This window comes from Oxyura jamaicensis, chromosome 2 (assembly GCF_011077185.1).
Source record: "Oxyura jamaicensis isolate SHBP4307 breed ruddy duck chromosome 2, BPBGC_Ojam_1.0, whole genome shotgun sequence".
Taxonomy (NCBI): domain Eukaryota; kingdom Metazoa; phylum Chordata; class Aves; order Anseriformes; family Anatidae; genus Oxyura; species Oxyura jamaicensis.
In genome coordinates this window covers 140,142,566-140,157,368 of record NC_048894.1, presented here as the reverse complement: position 1 = coordinate 140,157,368, position 14,803 = coordinate 140,142,566, and the positions used below count along the sequence as shown (strand labels likewise).

Here is a 14,803-nt window from a genome sequence, read left to right as displayed (position 1 = left end):
TGATCTTCTCTGTGTCACATCTTTTACAGCATTCAGTTCTATTTTCAGGGCCCATTAATCTTCTTTTAATATTGAGTTGAATAGTTTCACCTTTCAGTTGCAGATTTCTACGTGAACAAATCATGATGATCTATTGTTGAAATACAGACTTGAAATATAAATCTTTGTTTATGCTCTCCATTTCTGTTCCATAGCTAATATTTTATCCAACACATCTCTGATGCTTATGACAAAAAATTATACCAAAGTCTCTTTTTCTCCTTTGCAGTCTCTTAAGTAGGACACTCATGTGGTCCTGTTATTATTAAATAAGTTGGGCCATGTTTATGCTTGTCTGCTAATTGATATTATCAGTCAAACAAAAGTAATAAAGCAGAGGGTGATGTGGAAAACCTTGGTTTCCTGATTCATCCAGATTATTCAATTTTCAGTTAATAATATTAAGTTTACCAGAGGAAAGATTATTATTATTATTAATGTTATTATTATTAGTAGTAGCAATATTATTATTATTAAGAGAAGCTAAAATACCACACATCTAAATCCATATTTAAACATTTTAAATGTGACTTGACTATTAGAGATGTTGCCAACATATATTTCACTTCAATGAAAATTACAGGCATTTGGGCTAAATGCTGCAACCCTGTGATTAGAATACATCTGTATTGCACATTGCAGCTTGGCTACTACAAGCAATCCATATTCTGCAGAAATGGGCAGATTAGCCTGCATAGAGCACCCCAGTAACACAGCTATCATGTTTCTGATAATCTGTAATATACTGCAGTGTGTCATGCAATGTTTATGTTCCCTGGCATGGCAGTGTACAGCTTCTAGGCTCCTGCCTGTGAACTGTTTTGAGAGTTCACAATGAATATATTAGATATATATGCTGTCCATACAGCATATGGAAAGAGGCGAATGCCAGCACTCTGACCAGACAGTAACCTAGACAAGCCAACAGGAAATGTTTCATGTAATCCCTTGCCAAGATTTAAGAAATTTACCTTTGCCACAGGGAGAGATTTTGTGTTATATATGATTGATGGTCAATTGAACTGATAAACCCTGTGTTTAAGGAACGAGTTAGGGTCAAAGCAACTTCTGTCAGAAGAGGAAGGTTTGAGTTTGTAACTGACTGTTTCTGTATTGATGTTACAACATTCACCTGCTACCAGGAGACTTGACCACAGGTTCATCTGCTCCCTAAAATGATTTGAAGCCACATCTCTGCTTCATGGAAGAGAGTCTTTACCCTAAAGCTAGCAGCTACATTAGTGTCATGGTTTTGGCTTGGGACAGAGTTAATTTTCATTGTAGTGTCTCACATAATGCATTTTTTTTTTTTTTTTGATGAAAAAAGTGGTGACAACACACTAGTGTTTTAGTTCTCGCAGAGCAGTGCTCACACAGAACTAAGGACTTTCCAGTTCCTCATGGTGCCCTGTCACCATGAGGAGGCTGGGGTACACCAGGAGCTGGAGGGGACACAGCCAGGACAACTGACCCAGACTGACCAAAGAGATGTCCCATGCCATTTGGTGTCATGTTCAGCAATAAATGCTAGGGTAAAGAAGAAGAAAGGGACACACACACACACACGTTCAGAGTGATGGCTTTTTTCTTCCCAATAAACCATTATGTGTGGTGAGCCCTGATTTCCTGGGAGTGTCTGAACACCTGCCTGCTGATGAAGTTCAGAATAAATTCCTAGTTTTGTTTTATTGCACACCCAGCTTTTGCTTTACTGAGTAAACTGCCTTTGTCTCAACCCATATGTTCTTGCATTTCTAAATTTCCAATTCTCTCTGCCATCCCATCTGGGGAGAGTAAGTGAGCAGCTGTGTGGTGTTGAGATGCTTGTAGGGTTAAAGCACAATAGATTAGGAGGGGCTGCTCTTGTCCCACTGGGACCTAACACCAACACAGGCACACTGGGCCTGTCTGGATTAGCAGCTGATAGAAGTAGAAAGTAGATAGCCAGATAGGAATTACAAGAATCTATTACCAAATACCTTCCCAAACTTCAGCTTTTTATTGCTCAGGATATTTTTGAGCAGAAAAGGAATATTAAGCTATTTCTCTTTCAAGGCTAAATTAAGCCCTCACCAGGGTAGGGGCAGAAAAGCCACATATATCTTTAGGGCTTCATAGTTTGCAGAAGGGCTTTTTTAGTCCATATTTCCTCTTTCTCAGCAATGTCAGAGTGTTTGAGGCACCACATGTCTGTGTGACTGTTGGTATGGAAGAAGTAAGTCCTTGTTCCTTGGCAGTAAATTAATTTGTTTGTCTATCTGTTGAATAATGGTTTGTTTGATTGCAGTTTGTCAAATCTGTGGTTTGGCTGCAATTTTTTGTTTGCAAAATCTATTTGGGTCTCTCTGTTGGGAGTAGGAAAAAGGGCTTGCAACTGAGGGGTGAAAAAGCCTTTCTGTTTTTGATCACTGACAACAGTGTTAACAGTTTGTTAGCTGTCAAACTTCTGTGGCAGGGTAGGATTGACCTAGGCAGCAGTTTCAGAGGCCCAAGAGGCAGAAAACTAGCAGCAGGTGAAGGATAACTTCCAGCGGAAGAGTGTTGCCCTAGACATCTTCTACATGAGGGAAGATGCAAAGCAGACAAAACTGAAAAGACAGCAAATCAAGAATTTGAATAGAGCCTAAAACTTTGCAGATAGTAGGAAAATAAATAAATAAATAAATAAGCCAATAACTTTTTTTATTTCAGTGTTGAAAATGTCATGATATGTGTGAGGTGACTTGAGAGCTGAGAATTTGACTCAGAGAGGTTATTGAGGATGAAAACCTGTGGTCTGCATGTACAGCAGTATATTTTGGAACACATTTAGGTAAGCATTGGTGCTGGACCTACACAGATGTGGTCCATTTGAAGGCACAGAAATGCACATTTCAGTTTGCAGGACCACAAGACTGCTATTCTGTAGTGACAAGAGATCAGGATTAAGTGCCTGGGCATTGCAGCATGCAGTATATCCACTTGCCTATTCATTGGATGTGGGATGTGGGATGCCAACTTGAGTTTAGCTTCTGTTTGCAAAATCCGCCACCATTTTTGGAGATGATCTCACTAAAAGGTCTTGCTGAACCAGGCTGCACCTCTTCTTGTAAGACGTACACACCATTGTAGTCATCTGCTTGGGCAACTGAAATAGCAGCAACAGAAAGGGTAGAAAGGTTTCCTGGCTCATCATTATTATGTAGATAAACATATATGCATTCACTATTCTTGCTGGACTGACATGTAGAACTTCAATCATAAATATGACAGGTATCACTCACTGTATACTATTCCTGTTATCTTCCATTAAAAAGGGAGTGGTTGGGCAGCAGAAAGGATACCTGTTTGCCATGACATTGCAGTTGTGATCTGGAAAGAGAGATCACGTCTTCAAGTGTAACCTTTTATTTTTGCAGTCAAATTAGGAAAATTGGGAAAATGGAATGGTCCACAACAAGAGCAGGGAACAAATTTCAGTGATGGAAAGGAAGAGTTTCTGAAGGAGAAGTGGTGTACTGCATTAAGGGGAAATCATGCTTGACCAACTTGATAAATCTCTGTGATGAAATGACTGGTGTAGTAGATAAGAGGAGAGCAATAGGTATTTGCTTTTTTTTCTGTAGGGTCTTTGACATTGTCACCTGTAAGACATTCATAGCCAAAATAATGATGCATGGATGAGATGAGAAGACGTTCAGGTGGATTGAAAACTGACTGAACAGCCAGGTCCAGAGGTTGGTGATCAGTGGAACAAAATCTAGCTGGAGGCCAGTAACTAGTGGTGTATCCCAGGGGTCAATACTAGGCCTAGTCTTGTTCTTAGAAGGTGGTGTGGATGATGTGGCAGAGTGTACCCTCAACAAATTTGCAGGTGACACAAAACTGAGGCAGTGGCTTGATATACTAGAGGGTCGTGCTGTCAGCCAGAGGGACCTCAATAGGCTAGAAAGTTGGGTGGAAACTCTATTAATGTTGAGAGGAACCTCATGAAGTTCAACAAGGAGAACTGCAAAGTCCTACACCTGTGGAGGAACAACACCAGGCACCAGTACATGCTTGGGGAAAACCAATGGGAAAGCAGCTTCGCAGAAAATGATATGGGGGTCTTGGTGGACATCAGGTTGGATATTAGTCAGCAGCATTCCCTTGCTGATGGTTTCCTGGGCTGCACTGGGAGACATTGCCAGCAAGTTGAGGGAAGTGATCCTTTCCCTTAACTTAGCCCTGGTGAGGCTACACCTGGAGTACTGTGTCCACCTCTGGGCTTCTCGTTGCAAGTGAAACATGGACATAGTGGAGAGAGTCCAACAAAGGGCCATCAGGATGATCAAGGGGCTTGAACAACTCTCATATGAGGATAGGTTGAGAGAATTGGGATTGTTCTAAAGAAGAGAAAGCTCTGGAAGGATATTATCAAAGTATATAAATATGTGAAAGGAGGGTGCAATGAAGATGGAGGCAGCCTGCCCAGTGACAGGACAAGAGGCAATGGTCGTGAACAGGAACACAGTAGGCTCCACCAGGAAGCACTTGTTTACTGTAGAGGTGACAGAGCACTGGTGCAGGTTGCCCAGAGAAATGGTGAGGTCTCCCTCCTTTATGATACTCAAAAGCCATCTGGACACGGTCCTGGTCAACCTGCCCTAAGAGTCCCTTCTTGATCAGATTGGTAGTACTAGATGACTTTAAGAGATTGCTTTCAACCTCAACAATGTTGTGATTCTGTGAATTTGTGGGGCCCACTGAATCACTGAAAATCATATGCTCTGTGCAAATGCAGAGAAAAAAAAAACAAAACAACAACAACAAAAAACATGAAAATGCACTGTAGAGGTTTTTATTTCTATTCCATCTCACAGTGAATTTTGTTTTTCAGAAAATATCATTGTTGCTCATTGTAGCCAATTTTCATTCATTTTAGTGCATGCTTCAATTAAACCTTGCTTTTGTTTCTAAAAGCCCTGTTCACATTTTTGGCATGAAACCATTAACGAATAATAATAAAAATAAAATATTTCAAGTATTTAATGACTTTTGACTTGCCATCACAGTGAATATCATTCAGCACTAAGAAACACATGTATTTAGGGTTGGAAGTACTTAAATTTGTCAGTATGCTGTTCCTCTTCTAGTGCGGTTGAGAAGAGTGAGAGCTGGTGCTAGAAGGATGTTCTGTAAATGTGGAAGGACCCATGATGGAGAGAGGACTCCAAGATGGAGGAGATTTCTCATGGAGATTTATGTTGAACTTGTCCTGTAAATGGCATTTCAACTGGTGTGTCAACCAACGGAAAATGGTCATCAAGAAATTCAAAACTCTTTTCTTGATTTTCACTTCAAAATTGGGATAATAATCCACTGTTATCAAGCCACTTTTCTGCTCAGTAATTTTTCATGCTCAGTAATTCTTCAATTATTTTTCACTGATTCTGAGATTAGTGCTCACTATAATTTTAAAAGTCTTGGTCACCTGAATAGTGAAGATGAAAGAACCTGGTGTCAGATTGCTCTATACAGTGTTAGCAGATAAGAGTGGGAGAAGGGTAGGAACTTCTAAGCCATAAATCACATGTATTTGACAATCTATTGACAATTGTAAAATATCTCACTCCTGAGTTCATGCCTGGGTCCTAGTCATTCAGACTTAGATCCTCCAGGCACACGTCCCATTGGATGGATAATAATAATCCATTATGTGTAAACACCAGTTCTTTCTTGAGTGGACTTTTATGATGAATAAACTAGGTGCTCTGTGTTTTGGCTGTGGGGAAAAATCACTTCAGAAACCCATCTCTACAGACAGTATGAAAGATACAGCATCAGGTTTGCTTTCTTACATGCTCCTTCAGCCTTGTCCATACAAGATTTGTTTTTCAAATACCCACATGCTTTCATGCAGCAGCTCAGTTTCATGCCATAGAAACAGCATCTCAGCTGTGAGTTGCAGCAGTGAGATACAATGATATAATTCCTTTTTTTTTTTTTTTTTTTTTTTCCCCCACAGATTTTTTATCTCTGTTATCTCTGTTACTTTTCCCTCCAGTCCCTTTGTTCTACAGGTTCTTGTAGTATAATTCTTACAGTCTTCTAAATCCCAAAATGAGTTGGCTTCCCTATTCTAACACCAAAGGTTTGGGGATTTTAAGTACAGAAATAGAGCTTAAAGTCTGTGAAGGGAAAAAAAGAACAAAGACTTTAAAACAAAGAATTTTGGAAAACAGATGTTGCAGAGAGTGCAGACTAAAAACCGTATAAGTTTCAGAGTACATTTTGTTCCCAGAATTGCAGAACCAGTCTGGATACCAGTATATACTGCTTGCAGACGGCTTTTGTTCTGCCCTGGGAGCTAATGGAAATGAAATAGGCTTTTTGCTGAGGAAGGTGCATGAGACATGGACTGGGGAAACTGTGCTCATGAAGTAGTTGTCTTAAATATTGAGGAGCTATGTGGGTGTTTGAGTAAGAACTAGGTGCCAAAAAAAGACCTTCCTACACATTGTGCTAGGTCTCTCATAACCTACCTACATTATCTTCTGGCTCTTCTCCTGTTCAGAGTTCATGCCCAAGTAATTGTGTGCAGCTGTAGTTGTCATTTGGCTCTGGCCCAGGACAACAGAACTTTATAGTGACTCTGGGCCAGACCATGTTTGCTTGTTTGAGTCTTCTTCCCATACTTTTAATTTCATATATTATGTACCCACTTGGCTAAAGACCAGTCTTACGTGCCCATCTGGCTAGCTTTGACTACTGATCCCAAAACTGCTTCAACAGAAAATAAAAATGGACATTTTAGATCCCCAGCTAAATAAGCATCTTTGCTCTAGGCTGTCATTAACTCTCAGCTTATACATCCTGTCCACATCAGCTCTGGTAACAGTAGGTTCTGTGTGGGATCCTGTGCCTTGCTGATCCCCAGTGAGAATGAAGGAAGGAAAAGCCTGTAACTGTTGGATTTAGCAGGCTCTCTACTGACTCTTCCATTAATAGGTCTAGTGCATGGAGAACAAGGACTTCAAAAAATCCGTGATAAATCATGGGCACTACCTGACACAGGTTACTGTATAGCTACTTTTGGCATCCACTCTTCATGATGGCCATGAGTCACCCATGTAACTAGAGGGGTATAGAAATATTTTTTCCAGCAGCATGTGTCCTCCCTATACAGCACAAAATGTTCCAAAATTCTTCATTGTCCTGGTTTCAGTTAGGACAGTTATTTTTCCTCCTAGTAGCTGGTAGGGTGCTATGCTTTGGATTAGGATGAGAAGAGTGCTGATAACATGCTGATGTTTTAATTGCTGCAGAGCACTGCTTATACTAAGCCAAGGACTTTTCAGCTTCTCACTCTGTCCTGCCAGCAGGCAGGCTGGGGGTGCAGCAAGAGCTGGGAGGGGACAGACCCAGGACAGCTGACCCAAACTGGCCAAAGGGGTATTCCATACCATCTAACGTCATGCTAAACAATATATAGGGGTGGCTAGCCGGGGTGGCGGTGCCGGCTGCTCGGGGTTAGGCTGGGCTTCGGTCAGCGGGTGGTGAGCAATTGCATTGTGCATCACTTGTTTGTACATATTATTATTATTATTATTATTATTTCCTATCTTAATAAACTGTCTGTATCTCAACCCACAGGCTTCACTTTCCCGTTTCTCTCCTCCATCCCAGAGAGGGAGGGGGGAGGGTGAGCGAACGGCTGTGTGGTGTTTAGCTGCCAGCCGGGTTAAACCACAACATGCATGTATGGGAAGAAGGAATTAATCTCCATGGAGAAGCCTCTAATCCCAAGAATCATCTGTGCATACTCTCTACCCATCTCAAGCTGAAGTACAGCTGTATAATCTTTGACACATTAGCTGAAATTAGAATAATAAATAATGATAACTAAGCAGGAGGGACATATGTCCAATCTCTTTTCACTTCACTAAGTACACTTTTTGAGCAGGAGAATTCATTATTCTTCTTGTTTACATGTGTGTCTATCTATACTTTATCTATAACATAGTCTACTGTGCAATTTCAGCAATATATGCCAGTGAGTCTTTTTGTGTGTAAGTAAACAAGAATAGGGTTTTTATTCACAACATTCTGGGATGAAACAAGTGTAGGAAGATGTCAAAACCTCCACGTCAGAGACATGAGGTTCTAGATCAAGAAAGCTTATTTTGAGGGGGGAAAGATTTTGGTAGCATGTGGCCAGTCCACAGTCTGTGACAGAATAGTAGGGACAGAATTGCCAGTAACACTAGATTATTTTATTGGCAAAATGCCTAGAAGCTGGCTGTATACTTAGAAAATTATAAGAAAATAGAAACAGGTCTCTAAGGCATTCAAAAATGATCCAGTTTGTCCTCAAATGTTCCTTTTTTTCCTCAAAGAGGGCAATGAACAGGAAACCCAAATTTACCGACATCTGCATCTATCTAGATCTCAGAGAGGCAGTTGACAAGTTCTTCACAGTACTTGCAGGATGTCTTCACAATATCTATTCTGTCATTATTATCCCCATTCCACATCAATATTTCTCCACAGCCCCCACCTTAGTCAAGCAAAGCTGTTTATTTTAGTTGCACCAATACCAATACAAAGAAGAAAACCAGGGCTTCTCCCACTGCCCTCAGCACAAGGGGTTTGGGTGGTTAAAATTTCCCTTCCTCTACAAGAGAAACAGGACTTCCTCATCTAGGGTTCCTGTGCAGCAGTCCCTGGCTAATGCTATTTTCCAAGCCTGTGGGAAAGGTTCAGCTGGCTCAGTCCAAAACTGGAGAGTGCTAACAGTTAAACAGCAGGACAGGGCTTAAGGCCATGCCATGGTGCTGCACAGACAAAGTAAGCTTAATGTACAGCCACAGTGCAGCATACAGAACCTCTGCACATGCTGGTAATAGGAGACCTGTACAAGAGTCTCCCCCTAGAGCTTTAGCAGCTGTTTTAGATCTACCCACCTTCATTCTGGCTTGAGATAAACACCATGAGATCTGGGATAATGCAAATGAAGCACACATGGCCTTGATCTGGCTGAAATCCTGTCCCTGTCTCAGTGATGATAACCATGGTGTTGTAGCTAATATTGAATTTTGTGGCAATGGCCAATGTAGACACACAATGCATGGCAGGTCCACAGCTAGGTCCGTGACTACAGATGGAAGCCAAAGATAAAGGGAAATACAGGGCCTGGTGCCTGAATATAAAGGATGCAAAGCTGCTTCCAAGGACAATGATTCTGTGATTAAGCAGGCAGAAACAGAGCAAGAAGGGGCTGTGAGAAGGCTTGCAGCCTATCTGTAGGAGGTTCACTAGCTGTGGGAGATCTGGCATGGTCAGACAGTCCTGACTTAGCATAAAGTTAGCTGGCACAATGTTAGCTCATCAACATTTTTTTGAGTACTATAAACTTACTTCACTGGCTCAAGTGTAAGTTTATCAGCACTCTGCATCGTGTAGTGGGAGTGTTCTTATTCCAGCAGAGTCTGGATTTAATCTACACCCAAACCATAGACATAGCCAGAGAGAGCTGTAACTGAACAAGAAAATGGATAAGTGCACTAGAGGTAAAAATTCAGAAATAAAAGAGGTCATTACAACATGGGGGGGCAAACTGGCAAATGTAAGCACTGAACAGAGAAATGAAAAGTATCCAAAATACCAACTGATTACAGAGGCATGATGTTATACACAGCATATACAATTCCTATGGGTTTCAAGTGCAGAGCATGCTGTGACAAATGTTTTGCAAATGGCTCAATGGAAGTTGAAATGTACAGCCTTCATAGTATGAAAGACTAGTAAAAAACATAGTGAATGAGGTTGTGACATGCTCCCTATGATCCTTAATGTTCTTATATCACACCAATAGTTTCAGGCAGGCCAGAGAAACTTCAGTTATGCTAATTTTACTGGAAGACTCTCCTTCACTGTCTCTTCCTTACTACCAGGACTATGCAACTAAACAGTGGACGTACTCTGATGACCTCTAAGTCATCTTGAAGATATTCTGGAGAACAAAAGAGCATGAAGCAATGCCCACCTCCTCAGTTTATAGATTCACTCTATTTTAGGTAAGTAATGTTTCATTGTTAGTAGGATATTTTAGGCCAAACTTAAGTCAAAACAGGTAAAGACAAGGAGAAAAAGGAATTCCTGATAGTTATACCATCTCAGATAGACAATGAAGTTGCTAGTGTTTATAAAAGATGTGGACAAAGAAATTAAAAGAAAACTAAATTATTCTATTCACACTTTGTCCTGAAGATCTTTCTCTGCCTTATTAAGCTGACTCCCTTTTCTAAGAAGGTGCAACTTCCAGGCCTTGGATATCTGTTACTCATCATTCAGAGAGATCATTTCAGGAGCTCCCAGAAAAGAATTTACTTGTATGAGAGCTTCTCTACAGGAACTTCCATCAGCTCCCAGATTCATGTATACCTTGCAGGGTTTATCTTCAGCAAGATTCAGATATCAGCCTGCATTGTCTTTTTTTTTTTTTTTTTTTTTTTTTTTTTCTGGGTGGAGTATATTAACACTTGCAGCCAAACTTCCATTTGAATTCCTAGAGGGAATCAAATTTTTCATCCTGTTCCTTTCTTACTTATGAGATAGTTCGTCTGTGTTTGTCTGTTAAACAGAGGATTATTGCATATTCTTCAGCTACTAGACTGCAGGTCATCTGGAAAATATATCATTTCATACTTTGGGATAGAGCACCTCCACTTCCCTGTTGAAGATGCATTGACATCACCTTCCAATGTCTTACTCTGGGTCTCCTATATCAATTTATGTGTTTTAGAAAGAATAAATATAATAAATATAGAATTCTTGTAAATTTATTTTGGCAATTGCTGTCTTGACTGGGACTAGAAATCATGGTGATTGCCACTGGCACTTAAGGAAGATGAATGTAAACAAAGAGGTAGCAATAAAGTATATAATATTATACTTTTTCAATAAAGAAAGAACAAGTAGAAAATTATAACCACCAGAATCCTTTTATACTGACTACTCTTCATCTCTTAGACAATTCCTCTCTGAGTTGTTTTGCTCTCACAAGTTGAGATCATCAGAAAAAAATGAACTTACCAAATTTGTTTGGAAAATGTTCTTGATTGAAAAGGATTTGTTATCTCTAGTCTCAGACTTGATCATGTTACAGATGATGCAGTTCTATGCTGAAGGTTACCACCTTCTAAGCATTGAAACAGTTCTGTTTTTATTTAGCAGATGTTTTAAGACAACTACAGGAAGGGCGTCTAGTATTTATCTACCTTTTGAGAGACCATGTGTTTAGAAATGGCACTTGCTAGAACAGTGACACATGAATTAGTAGAATTAGTTGAGAATATGTATGTGTGTGGCATAATGCTGCATATTACAATTACAATACAGAAAATAGAACATACAATTTGTACATGGTAGAAAGTTGATGAGAATGGAGCAACATGTTTTATAGGAAGAGCAATGTAACCTCAAGGGCTGGAGTAATGGAAATGGGTAAAGATCTGTATTACAATGTGCAGGGATCAATAGCAACTGAGCAAATGTTGAAAACTGAAAGTTGCAGTGAGGTGTCTATTTCTGGATTTAGCCTGAAAATTCAGCCTGTACATTAGTTAAGATTTGGTCATACAGTAGACTATGTATTACTGATATTACTGATGCATCCATCCAGTTGATAGATGATAACTAATTTAAGTTTTTAGATTATTTAATTCAACTTTTTTTTTAATTATTATTATTATTATAGTTATTGTTGCTGTTGTTGTTGTTGTTGCTTGCTTGTTTGTTTGTTTTTGTAGGATATAATGTTATTTAAATGATAGTGTTTGGGATACTCTTATGGAGACACATTAGATATTAGTACTATAGTTGTTATGATTTAAAGAGATAAATAAGGCAAACTTTGGAGAGAGACATAATGTCTACTGCCAGACCAACTGACAGATTTGGCAAAAGCAACTAAGTCTTCAGATAGACTGCTTTTCCTCAGACATAGGAAAAAGTTATGTTCCTGGAAACCTGTGAATTCTTTCTGCTATAGAAGTTTATTTAAGAGCAAATATTTGAATGACTGATAAATGAGATAATTCCTACACTGTGTGTAGGATACCAGATAGATTACTGAGTATGTGGAAAAAAGGAAGACACAATCAAATTAATAATAATAATTTAAAAAAAAAAAAAAAAACTTGCTGAAATGTATTTTTTTTCTGTACCTTTTTTAAGGGGCTTATATGTGCTAAGTATAAACCTGCAAACAATCATTTTGCAAGGTTTAGTTTCATGTTGTTACATGTGAAAATATCCATGCTAAGCTTCATTGTATAATGCAACTTATGAAGAATATTTTAAATAGATATTTGAAGACAAAAGTGTTTTAGATTAGGAAAGAGAATCAAGAGTTATTAACTTCTTTAGAGAAGTTTGATTCAGATTTCACTACATGAAAATAAAACATTAATGAGGAGAACTAGGCACTTGAAAAATAATATTTACTCTTTCTTGTCATAGAAACAGCTATAAAAATCACCTGCTGTTGCAGGACTCCGTGAGCTAATAGATGAAACTTTTCACAATTATTTTCAATTGTGATGTCAGTCCTCCAGAGTACACTGATGTTTTCCTGATTAATTTGCCTCACAAACAGTACCAAATTTAATTGAGTTAGTAGCATGTTTATTGACACAAGAGTCAAATGACTTTGTCGACATAAATTGGCTGGCCCAAACATATCTAACCTGTCTGCCTTCCTAAGTGTAAAACCAGACCCAATTCATTTTGTGTCTAGCCATTATGGTGTCAGATAAAAGTGGCAAGCACCATGATCCTTAAAATAATATGTGGATGGCAGCTATATGGTTTCAGTGTTTTAGTCCATTTTAAATTCCCAGCCACAGAAGCCAATGAGATGGAGGCCAGGGTGCTTCAGCAGGACAGCAGCAGGAGTGACATGCTTGCTGAGCTGCATTGGCTTGTAGATGATAACTGTTAACACTTGGAAGAATGACGGTATCTGCTGGTTGCCATCAAACAACTTAAAATCCAGAATGTATTTACTGGGAAGACTGAGGGAAAGGATGTGTGAAGCATCCCTAAACACTACTCATGACCAAAACAGAAGCTAAAGTGCACTCCTAATTCCTCCTCTAATCAACATCACAATTCTCCCAAAGTAACAAACACATCTAGAAACCTTATTAGGGTATGATAACTATTTATTTTTTGGGTCTTGAAACACATGTAAATGTTCTGTGAAACTGTGTGGAACAGTCTTGGACTCAGTGATGCTTCCACATAAAGTCAATGGCATCTTAATCAACTTTGACGTAAGAAAACATGGAAAACAAATCCAGCAGTATCCAGGGTTGAATGAATGCCTCCACTCTTTCCTGTAACTTAACAAGTGCCTACATCTCAGATTGGATATTCTTATTCCACACAGAAGATCTTGGAAAATGGTTCTTATAAAGAAACTTGGGGATAGGCTTTGAAATATCACTGTACTATACTGTTACCAAGCTAGGTAGGTGACTTGAAAATCCATCTATATTATTTTTAAAAAGTCATCTTTACTGAGTTGTGAGAAATTCCTATCTTTTTGCCTATCTTTTAATGACCTGCTGATTATTATTTGATGTCAAAACATGACTATACTCTTGAGATTAATAATAATAATAATAATAAAATGTTATCTAAAATGTGTGCTTTACCACAGAATAAGAATAATTAAGATTATTATTATTTTTTATTATTATTATTTTGCATCATGACTTACCATTCTATTAATTTAAGGCACATATTGATTTCACTTGAGTTAATCACTGTAAACTGAGACCAGATAGTGGAAGGACAGACCCTTAATTTCAGAATTAAGGCAGTGTATCTCTGTTAGGGTAATGGTAGACATATGTACACATGTATGTACTTTTTAATATAAATAATTACAAAGTGTACATGAAATCATGGTTCACTGTATTTAATTTCTCTCTATATTTCAATTTGTCTGAAATTAATAACTATATTCTCAGGCACCATAAAAACTCCGTGTATCCTTTCAGCAGAAAATGTAATATGTTTAAATATCTATCTATCTATTTATCTATCTATCTATCTATCTATCTATCTATCTATCTATCTATCTATCTCGTGGAATACTGTTAAGCTAGTATGTTTTCCCAATGTTGTTCAAAATAATGAAGAATAATAAAGAATATTAATAATAAAAATAATTAAATAATTAAAAAATAATAATATTAATTCTTTCTAAATACTCCTTTGCTCCTTTTTTGCAATTTGCTACTAAAAGAAATGAAAACACAAAGCCAAACATTATGCAAAGATTTCTAAACAGTTTAATTTCTAAGCTTTAAATCACCACAAAGCCATTTGATCCATCTATATTTCAAACAACTATAATTAAAGATATTTATATTTACATCTGGCATTATGACAGAGTTGTAACTAGCCTCTTTTGGATCCTATTGCCTAGACCCTATCACATCTGACAGTGCATTGGTAAAGCAGAGAAATGGAGAATGCTATTAGCAAAGCATGCTCCAAAGACAGACAGTAATAAATGGTACTTAGTATCAGAGTTAAGAAAATACTTGTGTTATGTACTTGACAGATTTCCTAGGATTGTGTGGAAAGGAAGGTTCTACATCTGTTGAAGAAAGAAAACATTACATAACATTTTCCGTTAAGATAGGTCTATCCTGTATATATATATTTCCCATACTGTATATCAGAACAGTTTGAAGCAGGATTGAGACTATTTTTTTTTATTATTATT

The 14,803-nt window shown here is 38.3% G+C and overlaps 1 long non-coding RNA gene across 3 annotated transcripts; it reads left to right on the top strand.

Annotated features, from left to right (window-relative positions):
* The first annotated feature begins 1,911 nt into the window (after nt 1-1,911).
* LOC118163205 lies at nt 1,912-10,777 on the top strand. Of its 3 annotated transcripts, XR_004748915.1 has the most exons (5): nt 1,912-1,975; nt 2,200-2,254; nt 5,154-5,277; nt 9,954-10,076; nt 10,644-10,777. It is a non-coding gene; the product is annotated as an uncharacterized LOC118163205 (long non-coding RNA). The 3 variants fall into 3 exon arrangements; XR_004748914.1 differs by lacking the exons at nt 9,954-10,076; nt 10,644-10,777 and having other exon boundaries at nt 5,154-5,488; XR_004748916.1 differs by lacking the exons at nt 9,954-10,076; nt 10,644-10,777 and having other exon boundaries at nt 1,917-2,116; nt 5,154-5,488.
* Nucleotides 10,778-14,803: the final 4,026 nt, after the last annotated feature.